The sequence below is a fragment of the Salvelinus alpinus genome, chromosome 30, assembly GCF_045679555.1.
Source record: "Salvelinus alpinus chromosome 30, SLU_Salpinus.1, whole genome shotgun sequence".
In the NCBI taxonomy this organism is placed as follows: Eukaryota; Metazoa; Chordata; class Actinopteri; order Salmoniformes; family Salmonidae; genus Salvelinus; species Salvelinus alpinus.
The window spans coordinates 47,002,027-47,021,276 of record NC_092115.1 but is presented as its reverse complement, the minus strand read 5'-3'; the positions used below and the strand labels follow the sequence as shown (position 1 = coordinate 47,021,276).

Genomic DNA, 19,250 nt, shown 5'->3' with positions numbered 1-19,250 from the left:
GATTAACAAGAAGATCATCTTTAAACCCATGTATAATACTTGTATGATTTATGAATTATTATTATGAATATTTCTGTTTTTGAATTTGGCGCACTGCTATTCACTGGGTGTTGTCAAATCAATCCCGTCAGCGCCTGAAGGGATCACTAAGAAGTTTTTAAAAACCTGTTTGAAGAACTAAAACTGTCATGTTTGACTCCAAAACAAACAAAAAAGATGATGAATTATGTTCAGTTTGAGTTTTTCTTCTTGGGCAAAAATGTAATGCGGTTTTCAAGCTTTTTTTCCAATAGGGTTTTCAAGCTTCTGTATCTGGTGGGTCACGTTGAGACTGACTTGAATTTACATTTTAGTCATTTAGCAGACGTAATTTAGAGGAGCAATTAGGATTGAGTGCCTTGCTCAAGGGCACATCGACAGATTTTTCCTCTAGTCCGCTCGGGGATTCGAACCAGCGCCCTTTCGGTTACTGACCCAACAATCTTAACCTCTAGGCTACCTGCTGCCCCTAGACTCAGGAAGATGACGTTGCCATGAGTAGCACTGCAGACATTGGTCGCTTTCCCTTGCTCAGACATTGATTGCATCAACTAATGGTTGCGTACCACATCAGCTGTGCAGTCGGGCACCAGATTGCTATAAACAAGTTGGTCGGGATCCTCTTCTCAGACATTGCTAACGCATGCCATATTTTACAACCCCTAGATAGGTATTATACACATCAGCTAACCACATATAGCAGTCTGGTGCCCAACTGCACAGTCAATGATTTGGCAAGCAACCATTGGTTGATGCATTCAATGTCTGAGCAGGGGAACCAGGGCTCTACACTGACCTTTTTTACAAGGTGAAAAATGTAGGCACACACATTAAAAAAAATTTAGGTAATAAAGCTTGAATCCTTCATTCCTCCTCAGTCCTTAATGATTACAAGCATACCCATAACATGATACAGCCACCACTATGTTTGAAAATATGGAGACTGGTACTCAGTAATGTGTTGCCCCAAAAATAATACTTTGTATTCAGGACAAAAAGTGAATTGCTTTGCCACCTTTTTTTTGTAAATTACTTTAGTGCCTTGTTGCAAACAGGATGCATGTTTTGGAATGTTTTTTAAAATTCTGTACAGGCTTCCTTCTATTCACTCTGTCAGTTAGGTTAGTATTGTGGAGTAACTACAATGTTGTTGATCTATCCTCAGTTTTCTCCTATCACAGCCATTTAACTCTGTAACTGTTTTAAAGTCACCATTGGACTCATGGTGAAATCCCTGAGTGGTTTCCTTCCTCTCCAGCAACTGAGTTGGGAAGGACGCCTGTATCTTCGTAGTGACTGGGTGTATTGATACACAATCCAAAGTGTAATTGATAACTTCACCATGCTCAAAGGGATATTCATTGTCTGCTTTTATCCATCTACCAATAGGTGCCCTTCTTTGCGAGGTATTGGGAAACCTCCCTGGTCTTTGTAGTTGAATCTGTGTTTGAAATTCACTGCTCAACTGAGGGACCTTACAGATTAATTGTATGTGTGGGGTACAGAGATGAGGTAGTCATTCAAAACTCATGTTAAAACACAATTTTTGCACACAGAGCGAGTCCATGCAACTTATTATGCAACTTGTTAAGCAAATACCATCTGAGCAGAGGAACGTGCCCATTGAGATGAGAGCGATGCAAGAATTTGCTCTCATACAGAGTATGTGCGCATATACACTGGTGCGCTTCACGCTGCCACAACATGGTATTAAAAGGACCAGAACAGAGGAGAGGCCTGCTGCATTTAGTATCACTATTGCACCTCCTTTGTCGGCAGGTTTTATAATGATACTGGAGTCATTTTTCAGTTCCATAAGAGATTCTTTCTCTGCTTTGGACATATTGTGGAATACCTTGAATTATTTTTTCTTATCCAGGAGATTATGTACATCTTTCTCAACTATGCGCCAATATGTTTCAAGAGAGGGATTTCTTGTTGGTAAAAATGTGCTTCCACTAAAATATGTATTTTCCGTTTTCATGTCCTCAGGGCGAGAGTCAGGTTCATTGTCATTCAGGTTATCAATCGGAAAAACATCAGCACTGTTTCCTGGCTAAGAAAAAAATAATACAAGGTATTCCACAATATGTCCAAAGCAGAGAAAGAATCTCTTATGGAACTGAAAAATGACTCCGGTATCATTATAAAACCTGCCGACAAAGGAGGTGCAATATTGATACTAAATGCAGCAGACTATGAAATGGACATTCTGAGAACTTAGTGATGGTGAATTTTACAAAAGACTCCCAAAGGACCCTACTAATCAATTCAAGTCTCTGATCCATGATAAATTGTCAAATGAAGGGGAAATGACAAAGACAGAATATGAGTTTATAACCACACCTGTCATATATGCTCTACCCAGAATTCACAAGAGCATGACACCACCTATACAAGGCAAGCACATTTGTGAGTAGTAATGGATCTCTGACAGAGAATACCTCTACCTTTGTAGACCATTTTGTGAAACCCTGGGTGATCTCCCTCCCCACGTATACTAGAGACTCTACTGATTTACATTTTTTTTATTTTTTTTATCTGTGTACCATATACCTGGAAATTCTATTCTGTGTACTTTTGATGTTACCAGTCTATATACTAACATCCCCCATCAGGGCGGCCTGGAGGCCCTCAAGATCTACCTCAATGAACAATCCCCTAACGCTCTACCCAGCAACAATTGTATTGCGGACTTGGCAGAACTGGTTCTAACCTCCAACTATTTTCTCTTCGGAGGAGACTTTTTCCACCAGACCAAAGGGACAGCGATGGGGTCCAGTCTATATACTAACATCCCCCATCAGGGCGGCCTGGAGGCCCTCAAGATCTACCTCAATGAACAATCCCCTAACGCTCTACCCAGCAACAATTGTATTGCGGACTTGGCAGAACTGGTTCTAACCTCCAACTATTTTCTCTTCGGAGGAGACTATGGCTCCAAATTATGCTAACCTATATCTAGGAATGTTTGAAAAACAGGTGCTGCTGAATCCAGACCTTAACCCTTTTCTCTCCAATATTCTCCTAATTCAGAGATTTTTGGATTACATTTTCGTGACCAATTACAGGTAGCCAGGAAGAACTTTTGGAACTGGGGACTTTAATGCAGGGAAACTTAAATCTGTTTTACCAAATTTCTATCAGCATGTTAAATGTGCAACCAGACGAAAAAAAATACTTGTGAGCACCTTTACTCCACACAGAGAGACGCATAACAAAGCCCTCGTTTTAGCAAATCTGACCATAATTCTATTCGCAAGAAACAATTAAAGCAGGAAGCATCAGTGACTCGGTCAATAAAAAAGTGGTCAGATGAAGCAGATAGTAATCTACAGGACTGTTTTGCTAGCACAGACTGGAATATGTTCTGGATTTCTTCCTATGGCATTGAGGAGTACACCACATCAGTCATTGGTTTCATCAATAAGTGCATCGATGACGTCATCCCCATAGTGACTGTACGTACATACCCCAACCATAAGCCATGTATTACAGGCAACATGCGCATTGAGCTAAAGGCTAGATCTGCCGCTTTCAAGGAGCGGGACTCTAACCCGGAAGCTTATAAGAAATCCCGCTATGTCCTCCGACGAACCACCAAATAGGCAAAGTGTCAATACAGGACTAAGATCGAATCGTACTACATCGGCTCTGACGCTCGTCGGATGTGGCAGGACTGGCAAACCATTACAGACTGCAAAGAGAGGCACAGCCGAGAGCTGCCAAGTGACACGAGCCTACCAGATGAGCTAAACTACTTCTATGCTTGCATCGAGGCAAATAACCCTGAAACATGCATGAAGGCACCAGATGTTCCGGAGGACTGTGTGATCACGCTCTCCGCAGCCGATGTGAGTAAGACCTTTAAACAGGTCAACATTCACAAGGCCGCAGGGCCAGACAGATTACAAGGACGTGTACTGCGAGCATGCGCTGACCAACTGGCAAGTGCATTCACTGACATTTTCAACCTCTCCCTGTCCTAGTCTGTAATACCAACATGTTTTAAGCAGACCACCATAGTCCTTGTGCCCAAGGAAGCGAAGGTAACCTGCTTAAATGATTACCACCCTGTAGCACTCGCGTCTGTAGCCATTAAGTGCTTTGAAAGGCTGGCCAAAGCTCACAACACCATTATCCCAGAAACCCAGACCCACTATAATTTGCATACCACCCAAACAGATCAACAGATGACGCAATATCTATTGCACTCCACACTGACCTTTCCCACCTGGACAAAAGGAACACCTTTGTGAGAATGCTATTCATTGACTACAGCTCAGTGTTCAACGAAAAAGTGCCCTTAAAGCTCATCAATAAGCTAAGGACTCTGGGACTAAATACCTCCCTCATCAACTGGATCCTGGACTTCCTGACGGGCCACCCCCAGGTGGTAAGGGTAGGTAACAACACATCTGCCACGCTGATCCTCAACACAGGGGTCCCTCAGGGGTGCTTGCTCCGTCTCCTCCTGTACGCCCTGTTCACTCATGACTGCACAACCAGGCACGACACCATCATTAAGTATGCCGATGACAACAGTGGTAGGCCTGGACCGAGCACGCCCACATTCTCATCGACGGGGCTGTAGTGGAGCAGGTTGAGAGCTTAAAGTTCCTTGGTGTCCACATCACTAACAAACTAACATGGTCCAAGCACATCAAGACAGTCGTAAAGAGGGCACGACAAAACCGATACCCCCTCAGGAGACTGAAAAGATTTGGCATGGGTTCCCAGATCCTCAAAAAGTTCTAAAGCTGCACCATCGAGAGCATCCTGGCTGGTTGCATCACTGCCTGGTATGGCAACTGCTCGGCCTCCAACCGCAAGGCACTACAGAGGGTATGTGTATGGCCCAGTACATCACAGGGGCCAAGCTTCCTGCCATCCAGGACCTCTATACCAGGCAGTGTCAGAGGAAGGCCCTAAAAATTGTCAAAGACTCCAGCCACCCTAGTCATAGACTGTTCTCTCTGCTACCGCATGGCAAGCGGTACCGGAGCGCCAAGTCTAGGTCCAAAAGGCTTCTCAACAGTTTCTATAAAACTTCTGAACAATTCATCAAAATGGCCACCCAGACTATTTACACCCCCCCCCCCCCCCACCCTTTGTTTCTACACTGCTGCTACTCACTGTTTATTATCTATTTATAGTGACTTTACCCTTACCTACATGTACAAATTCCCTCAAATAAACTGTACCATCGCACATTGACTAGGTACATATATAGCATCGTTAATGTTATGTAATTTTCTTGTGTTTCTTTTTGTTTACATTTTCGTACTATATTTTATTTAGTAAATATTTTCTTAGCTCTATTTCTTGAACTGCATTGTTGGTTAAGAGCTTGTAAGTAAGCATTTTCGGGCACATGTGAGAAATAAAATGTGATTTATTTTGATTTGATTATAATCAGGTACTTAAAGGAGCCATTCACCCAAAAACACAAATTCCTATAATTTACAGCCTGCCAGAAAATCTTTGCCAGTGTGTGTGCCAGGGTTTCCGTTAGAAAAATCTAGCGCCGGACAACATGACCAGGAAGATTTTAATTTACCGGATATTTGAGAAATTTACCGGACATCCATATGCATTCAGATCAGACCTGGCTCAGCCAGCGCCATCAATAAGCAACATTTTCGTGTCCTTAAAAAGCCTATAACAAATTACAAAAACACTATTTATTGTGTGAGGAAAACTTTGAGGAATGAGGAAAACTTTATAGCCTTTAAAAAGAAAATGTTACTTTTTTTTATACAAAAAACAATAACTGTCACATCGCGGTTTAGCTGTCGGAGATATGAGCACTAAATGCAACAGGGCATTGCATACACAGGCATATAGGCTTATGATATATACAGTTGAAGTCGGAAGTTTACATACACTTATGTTGGAGTCATTAAAACTCCAAAAAACTTTCAAACACTCCACAAATTTCTTGTTAACAAACTATAGTTTTGGCAAGTTTGTTAGGACATCTACTTTGTGCGTGACACAAGTAATTTTTCCAACAATTGTTTACAGACAGATTATTTCACCTCTGATGTACTGTATCGCAATTCCAGTGGGTCAGAAGTTTTATACACTAAGTTGACTGTGCCTTTCAACAGCTTGGAAAATTCCAGAAAATGATGTCATGGCTTTAGAAGCTTCTGATAAATGATGTCAATTAGCCTGAGTCAATTGGAGGTGTACCTGTGGATGTATTTCAAGGCCTACCTTCAAACTCAGTGCCTCTTTGCTTGACATCATGGGAAAAATCAAAAGAAATCAGCCAAGATCTCAGAAAAAAAATTGTGGACCTCCACAAGTCTGGTTCATCCTTGGGAGCAAATTCCAAACGCCTGAAGGTACCACGTTCATCTGTACAAACAATAGTACGCAAGTATAAACACCATGGGACCACGCAGCCGTCATACCTCTCAGGAAAGGGACGCATTCCATCTCCTAGAGATGAACATACCCGAACATACTTCGGTGCGAAAAGTGCAAATCAATCCCAGAACAACAGCAAAGGACCTCGTGAAGATGCTGGAGGAAACAGGTAAAAAAGTATCTATATCCACTGTAAAACGAGTCCTATATCAACATAACCTGAAAGACCCCTCAGCAAGAAAGCGGCCACTGCTCCAAAACTGCCATAAAAAAGCCAGACTACGGTTTGCAACTGCACATGTGGACAAAGATTGTACTTTTTGGAGAAATGCCCTCTGGTCTGTTGAAACAAAAATAGAACAGTTTGGCCATCATTTTTCTCTCCAAAACTCTTGAACGTGCCGTCCTTGGCCAGCTCTCCTGCTATCTCTCTCAGAATGACCTTCTTGATCCAAATCAGTCAGGTTTCAAGACTAGTCATTCAACTGAGACTGCTCTTCTCTGTGTCACGGAGGCGCTCCGCACTGCTAAAGCTAACTCTCTCTCCTCTGCTCTCATCCTTCTAGACCTATCGGCTGCCTTTGATACTGTGAACCATCAGATCCTCCTCTCCACCCTCTCCGAGCTGGGCATCTCCGGCGCGGCCCACGCTTGGATTGCGTCCTACCTGACAGGTCGCTCCTACCAGGTGGCGTGGCGAGAATCTGTCTCCGCACCACGTGCTCTCACCACTGGTGTCCCCCAGGGCTCTGTTCTAGGCCCTCTCCTATTCTCGCTATACACCAAGTCACTTGGCTCTGTCATATCCTCACATGGTCTCTCCTATCATTGCTATGCAGACGACACACAATTAATCTTCTCCTTTCCCCCCTCTGATAACCAGGTGGTGAATCGCATCTCTGCATGTCTGGCAGACATATCAGTGTGGATGACGGATCACCACCTCAAGCTGAACCTCGGCAAGACGGAGCTGCTCTTCCTCCCGGGGAAGGACTGCCCGTTCCATGATCTCGCCATCACGGTTGACAACTCCATTGTGTCCTCCTCCCAGAGTGCTAAGAACCTTGGCGTGATCCTGGACAACACCCTGTCGTTCTCAACTAACATCAAGGCGGTGACCCGTTCCTGTAGGTTCATGCTCTACAACATTCGCAGAGTACGACCCTGCCTCACGCAGGAAGCGGCGCAGGTCCTAATCCAGGCACTTGTCATCTCCCGTCTGGATTACTGCAACTCGCTGTTGGCTGGGCTCCCTGCCTGTGCCATTAAACCCCTACAACTCATCCAGAACGCCGCAGCCCGTCTGGTGTTCAACTTTCCCAAGTTCTCTCACGTCACCCCGCTCCTCCGCTCTCTCCACTGGCTTCCAGTTGAAGCTCGCATCCGCTACAAGACCATGGTGCTTGCCTACGGAGCTGTGAGGGGAACGGCACCTCCGTACCTTCAGGCTCTGATCAGGCCCTACACCCAAACAAGGGCACTGCGTTCATCCACCTCTGGCCTGCTCGCCTCCCTACCTCTGAGGAAGTACAGTTCCCGCTCAGCCCAGTCAAAACTGTTCGCTGCTCTGGCACCCCAATGGTGGAACAAACTCCCTCACGACGCCAGGTCAGCGGAGTCAATCACCACCTTCCGGAGACACCTGAAACCCCACCTCTTTAAGGAATACCTAGGATAGGATAAAGTAATCCTTCTAACCCCCCCCCCCTTAAAAGAGTTAGATGCACTATTGTAAAGTGGTTGTTCCACTGGATATCATAAGGTGAATGCACCAATTTGTAAGTCGCTCTGGATAAGAGCGTCTGCTAAATGACTTAAATGTAAATGTAAAATAATGACCATCATCATGTTTGGAGGAAAAGGGGGGAGGCTTGCAAGCCGAAGAACACCATCCCAACCGTGAAGCACGTGGGTGGCGTTATCATGTTGTGTGGGTGCTTTGCTGCAGGAGTAACTGGTGCACTTCACAAAATAGATGGCATCATGAGGACGGAAAATTATGTGGATATATTGAAGCAACATCTCAAGACATCAGTCAGGAAGTTAAAGCTTGGTCGCAAATGGGTCTTCCAAATGGACAATGACCCCAACCATACTTCCAAAGTTGTGGCAAAATGGCTTAAGGACAACAAAGTCAAGGTATTGGAGTGGCCATCACAAAGCCTTGACCTAAACCCCATAGAAAATTTGTGGGAGCAACTGAAAAAGCGTGTGCAAGCAAGGAGGCCTACAAACCTTACTCAGTTACACCAGATCTGACAGGAGGAATGGGCCAAAATTCACCCAACATATTGTGGGAAGCTTGTGGAAGGCTACCCGAAAAGTTTGACTCAAGTTAAACAATTTAAAGGCAATGCTACCAAATACTAATTGAGTGTATGTAAACTTCTGACCCACTGGGAATGTGATGAAATAAATAAAAGCTGAAATAAACCATTCTCTCTACTATTATTCTGACATTTCACATTCTTAAAATAAAGTGGTGATACTAACGGACCTAAAACAGGGAATTTTTACTAGGATTAAATGTCAGGAATTGTGAAAAACTGAGTTTAAATGTATTTGGATAAGGTGTATGTAAACTTCTGACTTCAACAGTATATACAGTGCATTTGGAAGTATTCAGACCCCTTGACTTTGTCCAAATTCTGTTAAGTTTAAAGCCTTATTCTAAAATTGATGAAATAAAAAAAAATCCTCAATCTACACACAATACCCCATAATGACAAAAATAAAAACAGTTTTTCAGAATTATTTGCACATTTATCAAAAATAAAAACAGAAATACCGACTTTACATAAGTAATCAGACCCTTTGCTATGAGACTTGAAATTGAGCTCAGGATCATTTTTATTTATTTATTTTATTTAACCTTTATTTAACCAGGTAGGCAAATTGAGAACACGTTCTCATTTACAATTGCGACCTGGCCAAGATAAAGCAAAGCAGTTCGACACATACAACAACACATAGTTACACATGGAGTAAAACAAACATATAGTCAATGATACAGTGAAAAAAAAATAAGTCTATATACAATGTGAGCAAGTGAGGTGAGATAAGGGAGGTGAAGGCAAACAAATATATGTATAAATAAATAAAAATATAAAAAGGCCATGGTGGCGAAGTAAATACAACACAGCAAGTAAAATAAAACTTAAAACACTGGAATGGTTGGTTTGCAGTGGAAGAAAGCGCAAAGTAGAGACAGAAATAATGGGGTGCAAAGGAGCAAAATAAATAAATAAATACAGTAGGTAAAGAGGTAGTTGTTTGGGCTAAAATTATAGATGGGCTATGTACAGGTGCAGTAATCTATGAGCTGCTCTGACAGCTGGTGCTTAAAGCTAGTGAGGGAGATAAGTGTTTCCAGTTTCAGAGATTTTTGTAGTTCGTTCCAGTCATTGGCAGCAGAGAACTGGAAGGAGAGGCGGCCAAAGGAAGAATTGGTTTTGGGAGTGACCAGAGAGATAAACCTGCTGGAGCGCGTGCTACAGGTAGGTGTTGCTATGGTGACCAGCGAGCTGAGATAAGGGGGGACTTTACCTAGCAGGGTCTTGTAGATGACCTGGAACCAGTGGGTTTGGCGACGAGTATGAAGCGAGGGCCAGCCAACGAGAGTGTACAGGTCGCAGTGGTGGGTAGTATATGGGGCTTTGGTGACAAAACGGATGGCACTGTGATAGACTGCATCCAATTTATTGAGTAGGGTTTTGGAGGCTATTTTGTAAATGACATCACCGAAGTCGAGGATTGGTAGGATGGTCAGTTTTACAAGGGTATGTTTGGCAGCATGAGTGAAGGATGCTTTGTTGCGGAATAGGAAGCCAATTCTAGATTTAACTTTGGATTGGAGATGTTTGATGTGAGTCTGGAAGGAGAGTTTACAGTCTAACCAGACACCTAGGTATTTGTAGTTGTCCACATATTCTAGGTCAGAGCCGTCCAGAGTAGTGATGTTGGACAGGCGGGCAGGTGCAGGCAGCGATCGGTTGAAGAGCATGCATTTAGTTTTACTTGTATTTAAGAGCAATTGGAGGCCACGGAAGGAGAGTTGTATGGCATTGAAGCTCGCCTGGAGGGTTGTTAACACAGTGTCAAAAGAAGGGCCAGAAGTATACAGAATAGTGTCGTCTGCGTAGAGGTGGATCAGAGAATCACCAGCAGCAAGAGCGACATCATTGATGTATACAGAGAAGAGAGTCGGTCCAAGAATTGAACCCTGTGGCACCCCCATGGAGACTGCCAGAGGCCCGGACAACAGACCCTCCGATTTGACACACTGAACTCGATCAGAGAAGTAGTTGGTGAACCAGGCGAGGCAATCATTAGAGAAACCAAGGCTGTCGAGTCTGCCGATGAGGATGTGGTGATTGACAGAGTCAAAAGCCTTGGCCAGGTCAATGAATACGGCTGCACAGTATTGTTTCCTATCGATGGAAGTTAAGATATCGTTTATGACCTTGAGCGTGGCTGAGGTGCACCCATGACCAGCTCTGAAACCAGATTGCATAGCGGAGAAGGTATGGTGGGATTCGAAATGGTCGGTAATCTGTTTGTTGACTTGGCTTTCGAAGACCTTAGAAAGGCAGGGTAGGATAGATATAGGTCTGTAGCTGTTAGGGTCAAGAGTGTCCCCCCCTTTGAAGAGGGGGATAACCGCAGCTGCTTTCCAATCTTTGGGAATCTCAGACGACACGAAAGAGAGGTTGAAAAGGCTAGTAATAGGGGTGGCAACAATTTCAGCAGATAGTTTTAGAAAGAAAGGGTCCAGATTATCTAGCCCGGCTGATTTGTAAGGGTCCAGATTTTGCAGCTCTTTTAGAACATCAGCTGACTGTATTTGGGAGAAAGAGAAATGGGGAAGGCTTGGGCGAGTAGCAGAGGGGAGGGCAGTGCTGTTGTCCGGGGTAGGGGTAGCCAGGTGGAAAGCATGGCCAGCCGTAGAAAAATGCTTATTGAAATTCTCAATTATAGTGGATTTGTCGGTGGTGACAGTGTTTCCTATCTTCAGAGCAGTTGGAAGCTGGGAGGAGGTGTTCTTATTCTCCATGGACTTTACAGTGTCCCAGAACTTTTTTGAATTTGTGTTGCAGGAAGCAAATTTCTGCTTGAAAAAGCTAGCCTTGGCTTTTCTAACTGCCTGTGTATACTGGTTTCTAGCTTCCCTGAAAAGTTGCATATCACGGGGGCTGTTCGATGCTAATGCAGAACGCCATAGGATGTTTTTCTGTTGGTTAAGGGCAGTCAGGTCAGGAGAGAACCAAGGGCTATATCTGTTCCTGGTTCTACATTTCTTGAATGGGGCATGCTTATTCAAGATGGTGAGGAAGGCATTTTAAAAAAATGTCCAGGCATCCTCTACTGACGGGATGAGATCAATATCCTTCCAGGATACCTCGGCCAGGTCGATTAGAAAGGCCTGCTCGCTGAAGTGTTTCAGGGAGCGTTTGACAGTGATGAGTGGAGGTCGTTTGACCGCTGACCCATTACGGATGCAGGCAATGAGGCAGTGATCGCTGAGATCTTGGTTGAAAACAGCAGAGGTGTATTTGGAGGGCAAGTTTGTTAGGATGATATCTATGAGGGTACCCGTGTTTACGGAATTGGGGTGGTACCTGGTAGGTTCATTGATAATTTGTGTGAGATTGAGGGCATCAAGCTTAGATTGTAGGGTGGCTGGGGTGTTAAGCATGTTAAAATTTAGGTCGCCTAGCAGCACGAACTCTGAAGATAGATGGGGGGCAATCAGTTCACATATAGTGTCCAGAGCACAGCTGGGGGCAGAGGGTGGTCTATAGCAGGCGGCAACGGTGAGAGACTTGTTTTTAGAGAGGTGGATTTTTAAAAGTAGAAGTTCAAATTGTTTGGGAACAGACCTGGATAGTAAAACAGAACTCTGCAGGCAATCTTTGCAATAGATTGCAACACCGCCCCCTTTGGCCGTTCTATCTTGTCTGAAAATCTTGTAGTTGGGGATGAAAATGTCAGAATTTTTGGTGGTCTTTCTAAGCCAGGATTCAGACACGGCTAAAACATCCGGGTTGGCAGAGTGTGCTAAAGCAGTGAACAAAACAAACTTAGGGAGGAGGCTTCTAATGTTAACATGCATGAAGCCAAGGCTATTACGGTTACAGAAGTCATCAAAAGAGAGCGCCTGGGGAATAGGAGTGGAGCTAGGTACTGCAGGGCCTGGATTCACCTCTACATCACCAGAGGAACAGAGGAGGAGTAGGATAAGGGTACGGCTAAAAGCTATGAGAATTGGTCGTCTAGAACTTCTAGAGCAGAGAGTAAAAGGAAGTTTCTGGGGGCGATAAAATAGCTTAAAGGAATAATGTACAGACAAAGGTATGGTAGGATGTGAATACAGTGGAGGTAAACCTAGGTATTGAGTGATGATGAGAGAGATATTGTCTCTAGAAACATCATTGAAACCAGGTGATGTCATCGCATATGTGGGTGGTGGAACTGTGAGGTTGGATATGGTATAGTGGTCAGGGCTAGAGGCTCTACAGTGAAATAAGCCAATAAACACTAACCAGAACAGCAATGGACAAGGCATATTTACATTAAGGAGAGGCATGCTTAATCGAGTGATCAATAAGGGTCCAGTGAGTAGAGGTTGGTTGGGGTCACGGCGATCCAGACAGCTGGCCGGGTAGATGGCTATCGGTAGCAAGATAGCATAGTATGGAAGTCTATTTGTAGATGTCTCGTGCGTTTCCGTCGGTAGGTTAGTGGGGTTCCGTGTGGTAGAGGGGATCAATCCAAATTGGCAAAATAGATATAGTGACCCAAGAAAAAAATAAAAAATAAATAAATAATAATAATAATTGTCCGATATACTTATTCAGATAGCAGCCGATAAGACAGCTAACGGTTAGCGGGCCCCAGATGAGCGTTCAGGTAACGTCGGGACGGAGGTGCCAGTTGGATAACTCCCTCGGGCAGATAACGTCGGCAGTCAGTCGTGAAGGCCCGGTGGGGCTCCGTATCTGCAGCAACAACAAAACAACAAAAAAACGGGTCCGGATAGGTGGCTGTAGCCCAGGAATGGCTGATGGAACTCCTCAGCTGGCTAGCTCCGGAATGATTTGAGTTTGCTCCGGGATCGACGTAAGCCAGTAGTCACACGGTTTGCAGCTAGCTAGCTGCAAATGTCCAGAGCCTGCGGCTGAAATCCGGGGAAACTGAGAGAAAAAAAGTCCCGGAATGCTCCGGTCCGAGTCGCGTTGCACAAAAGTGCCGGTAGATTATCGAGCTAAAGGAATAGCTGATGACCACAAAACGTGGGCAGCTGAAACACCAACGCTAGCCAGCAGACCGGCTAATTTCTGGGCAGCTACAGATTAGCTTCTGGCTAGCTATCGGATAGCTTCTGGTTAGCTTTCTGGCTAGCTTCTGAATTAGCCCCTGGCTAGCTTCCACGGTGGTTTTTCAGATTTGAGGTAAATAATACTTTTTTGTAATTGGTGAAGCGGGTTGCAGGAAAGCTTTTGCAGGGAAGCTTTTGTAGTTGAGTTCTTGGATAATAAAATATATAAAAGATATGCGAAGAAAGGTGTAAATATATATATATACAGGACACGACAATACGAAACAGAAATGACGTCTGAACTGCTAAGCCATCTTGGCTTTATCATCCTTGAGATGTTTCTACAACTTGATTGGAGTCAACCTGTGGTAAATTAAATTGATTGGATATGATTTGGAAAGGCACACACCTGTTTATATTAGGTCCCACAGTTGACCGTGCATGTCAGAGCAAAAACCAAGCCATGAGGTCGAAATAATTGTCCGTAGAGCTCCGAGACAGGATTGTGTCGAGGCACAGATCTGGGGAAGGGTACCAAAACATTTCTGCAGCATTGAAGATCCCCAAGAACACAGTTGCCTCCATCATTCTTAAATGGAAGAAATTTGAGAGCTGGCCACCCAGGAGCTGGCCACCCAGGCCAAACTGAGAAATTGGGGGAGAAGGGCCTTGGTCAGGGAGGTGAACAAGAACCCAATCGTCACTCTGACAGAGCTCCAGATTTCTTCTCTGGAGGTGGGAGAACGTTCCAGAAAGACAACCCTCACTGCAACACTCCACCAATCAGGCCTTTTTCAGCGGTAGGGACTGGGAGACTAGTCAGTACAGAGGGAAAGATCAACGGAGCAAAGTATAGAGAGATCCTTAATGAAAACCTGCTCCAGAGCGCTCAGAATGGGATGAAGGTTCACCTTCCAACAGGACAACGACCCTAAGCACACAGCCAAGTCAAGGCAGGAGTGGGTTCGGGACAAGTCTCAATGTCCTTGAGTGGCCCAGCCAGAGGCCGGATTGAACCCGATCTAACATCTCTGGAAAGACCTGAAAATAACATCTCTGGAGAGACCTGAAAATAGCTGTGCATCGACACTCCCCATCCAACCTGACAGAGCTTGAGAGGATCTGCAGAGAAGAAGGGGAGAAACTCCCCAAATACAGGTGTGCCAAGCTTGTAGCGTAAGACTAAGCTGTAATCACTGCCAATGGTGCTTCAACAAAGTACTGAGTAAAGGGTCTGAATACTTAGGTAAATGTGATATTTTAGTTTTTTCCTTTGTCATTATGGGGTATAAATTGTGTGTAAATTGATGAGGAAAAAAACGATTTAATACATCTTAGAATAAGGTTGTAAGGTAACAAAATGTGTAAAAAGTCAAGGGGTATAAACACTTTACGAATGCACTGTATATCAAGGTATTTTGCACTTACCTCCCTATCTCTGCAGAACTCAATGGAGTATAATTATTGTAGGCCTGCAGTGACAGATCTCACAGCGCATTGGAGTATAATTATTGTAGGCCTGCACTGACAGGCACGAGCGGTCTTTCAATCATGCAGTTGTGAAATGCATTTTTGAGATCAAAGTGAGCTGCATGTGCATATTTGTTGATATTCATTGCTAGTTAGTGAGTTATTTGCCGAGTTATAACTAATTTCAGCAATACTAATCCTGCAAAAGTCATGGTGTGTGTATCACCTGCGTGAGTGAGAGAGAGACATTGCGCAGCAGGTAAAATAATATATATCCTACAACAGACTAACTCGATAGCAAATACAATACACAGTAGTTTGGATAACCGCAAACGGCTATAACCGTGGCTATAACAGCAAATGTAGGCTATAAGCGCAAATCGCCTACACGCAGTTGATACAGGTGTGCAGTTGATGAAACCAATGCTGCATACTCCCATTGTGAAAGTGTCTCTCAAGCAGACAAAATTGGCTAGGATTCTCCTTTATTCAATACTGGCCATGTAATTCTGACAAAGTAAAAAATCAATATTATTAGAATAGTCTAATTGAAAAGTAGCCTAACTCATATGCTGTAAATATCTCCCTGGCCTGAACACTGAATATTTTAGCCTTACAAATAGATAAACATCTTAGTTAGCTACCTCACCAACCTTAGCCATTTGATCCCTGTTTCACTGAGTGAAGGAATGATTTTATAAAGAAATACAACTTATTTTGTGGTTATTTTAATGTTGCAGGGTGGCCAAACATCCTCCAGGAGAGTCCTGGAGAGAAACTAGGTGTGCAGGCTTTTTCTCCAGCCCTGCTCGAACACACTACATTGTAAAAAATCAGCTGCTCAACAGGACCTTGATAAGCTGACTCTGGTGTGTTTGAGCAGGGTTGGATCAAAAGCCTGCACACCCAGTAGCTCTCCGAATGGAGGGTTGACGGACCACATGTTTTATACAGTAGCCTATCAGTGCAATATCTTACTTTGTGAGGGCTTAAGTGCCTTGCTCAAGGCCACAACGGCAGGATTTATAATACATGGGATCAGAGACCAGCAGAAATCCAGTCAATACCAGTGATAATAATGAATGTATGGTTCCTTGCATCATACAACATTTTTAGTCACCTTTTTGGCCCATTGTGATACAAACCATTTATTTTTGGGGGGGCAAAACACTTGAGCTTTCGGACAAGTAAAAAAATCTGTCCTACTTGTCCAAAGGACAGGTGGCTAAAACATGAAATGTAACGGATATTAAACTTTGGACACATTTTGTGTGATGATGTAGGCTAATCTTTATAGTTGCTGACATATCATAGTTTCTGAAAAAATAACACTACTTGATGCCTGTCTGCCTCCTGCGCAGCTTTGCCAGTGTTTGCAATGATGCTGAAAAGAATAACATTCAATCACTAATTAAACTGCGTGTCTGTGTCTTGCTGCATTCCACCTCTGGGAAGCCAAACGTTCTAGGAAGCCGAGCGTGTATCCAGACCGGTAAAAATTGCCTGACAAAAGGGAGAGTTTGTTTTGCATCGCCCGGTGCCCTAGTTATGCCATATATACTGATATCGTGGCGAGAGTAAATAGCCGCATGTAACTCAGCAGCAAAGAAGAACATGAACTCACCAGACTGCTTGTTTGTGTCATGCTTATGTTTGCAATACTGACAACAAAGTTTGTTTGAACATGTCGATAATGTATTTTGTGTAAAACAAAAATAGCTGCATGTAGCCTACTCCCCTCCTAAAAAAAAAAATGGAAATCGCACTTATGCTTACTGAGGCATGGAATACAACAGTTTGAACAGTTTTGTGTAGAACATGACATTTCTAGGCTACACCAGTGACCAGACAAAGGTGATCAAGGAGGGGGGAGTGGCATCAGAGCACTCAGCACAGCAGAGTGAGAACTCAGCCACGTAAAATAAAAATCCTGCACATTGGGATAAGCCCAAGAGGTATTCTGCTCTAGATGTTCTGAGATGGCAACTACAAGCAGAAAGCAACAACAATGGCCGGGACTGGACAGTCGTAGAACCACTAAGCTCTCACGTACATAATCAAACCCTTAGAGTGAGCCTCTAGAAGCAGCATTGTTGGAGAAACGAGGAAGAACACTCCTACCCAACCCAAGATGGCCTAAAGGAGAACTTTTACCTGGAAGGTTTGGAGAAGGACACATCATAAATATACTATTAAAAGTTGCCATTCTTCTTGAATATGTAAAGAGTACAGTACTTGAATATGACATACAAATTCTCATATTAGGCCGGCTATGGTTTAAAACTTTGTGACAATAATGGATTTGTTACATGCGCTACACAAAACATATTTGGTGTCAATTGATTGATGACAGATTGATGTTGCAAAATAAAAATCACGTCTCGTTATATAAAGAATCCTGCACCAAAAAGTGCATACTTTGTGCTCTTTTTTTGTGGCTTCGATCTTCCGTTTACATTTACATTTAAGTCATTTAGCAGACGCTCTTATCCAGAGCGACTTACAAATTGGAAAGTTCATACATATTCATCCTGGTCCCCCCGTGGGGAATGAACCCACAACCCTGGCGTTGCAAGCGCCATGCTCTACCAACTGAGCCACACGGGACCACCTTCGTTTACACTAAGGTGTTTCGCATTTCGCTCCGCAGGTAGTATTACATTTCATTTCATTACAGTACAACGGTTTGATTTGTCTGATCTTAGCTAGCTACATAGCCGTCTTTGTAACAAAGATAATTGTGTAGTTTAGAGTAATTATCGTAATTACCGAGGTTAGCTAGCCAGCTATTTTTCGTCCTTCTAACGTAGTCAACACTGCTAGCTAGCCAGCAGCTAGCCAGCTAGCCAACGTCTACCGTCTACCGAATAGCAGCACTGTAGAAACTATTACATTACAACGGAACGACTTGATTAGTGTAGTGTTAGCTAGCTACATAGTTGTCTTTGCTGTCTTTGTATCCAAGATAATTGTGTAGTTTAGAGTAATTGTCAAGGTTACCTAGCCAGTTATCGAGGCTACCTAGCCAGCTACACTTTCAAACTAAGTCAACAACGCAGCCACTGCTAGCTAGCCTACTTCACCAGCCAGCAGCACTGTATCATTTTAGTCAATAAGATTTTTTGCAACGTAAGCTTAACTCTCTGAACATTCGAGACGCGTAGTCCACTTGTCATTCCAATCTCCTTTGCATTAGCGTAGCCTCTTCTGTAGCCTGTCAACTATGTGTCTGTCTATCCCTCTTCTCTCCTGTCTGCACAGACCATACAAACGCTTCACACCGCGTGGCCGCCGCCACTCTAACCTGGTGGTCCCAGCGCGCACGACCCACGTGGAGTTCCAGGTCTCCGGCAGCCTCTGGAACTGCCGATCTGCGGCCAACAAGGCAGAGTTCATCTCAGCCTATGCTTCCCTCCAGTCCCTCGACTTCTTGGCACTGACGGAAACATGGATTACCACAGATAACACTGCTACTCCTACTGCTCTCTCCTCGTCTGCCCACGTGTTCTCGCACACCCCGAGAGCTTCTGGTCAGCGGGGTGGTGGCACTGGGATCCTCATCTCTCCCAAGTGGACATTCTCTCTTTCTCCCCTGACCCATCTGTCTATCGCCTCCTTTGAATTCCATGCTGTCACAGTTACCAGCCCTTTCAAGCTTAACATCCTTATCATTTATCGCCCCCCAGGTTCCCTTGGAGAGTTCATCAATGAGCTTGACGCCTTGATAAGTTCCTTTCCTGAGGATGGCTCACCTCTCACAGTTCTGGGTGACTTTAACCTCCCCACGTCTACCTTTGACTCATTCCTCTCTGCCTCTTTCTTTCCACTCCTCTCCTCTTTTGACCTCACCCTCTCACCTTCCCCCCCTACTCACAAGGCAGGCAATACGCTTGACCTCATCTTTACTAGATGCTGTTCCTCCACTAATCTCATTGCAACTCCCCTCCAAGTCTCCGACCACTACCTTGTATCCTTTTCCCTCTCGCTCTCATCCAACACTTCCCACACTGCCCCTACTCGGATGGTATCGCGCCATCCCAACCTT

General features: G+C 44.1%; 1 long non-coding RNA gene across 6 annotated transcripts in view; it reads right to left on the bottom strand.

Annotated features, from left to right (window-relative positions):
* Positions 1-19,250, bottom strand: part of LOC139560533 (uncharacterized) — a 67,827-nt gene that overhangs the window by 7,855 nt on the left and 40,722 nt on the right. The window lies entirely within an intron of this gene.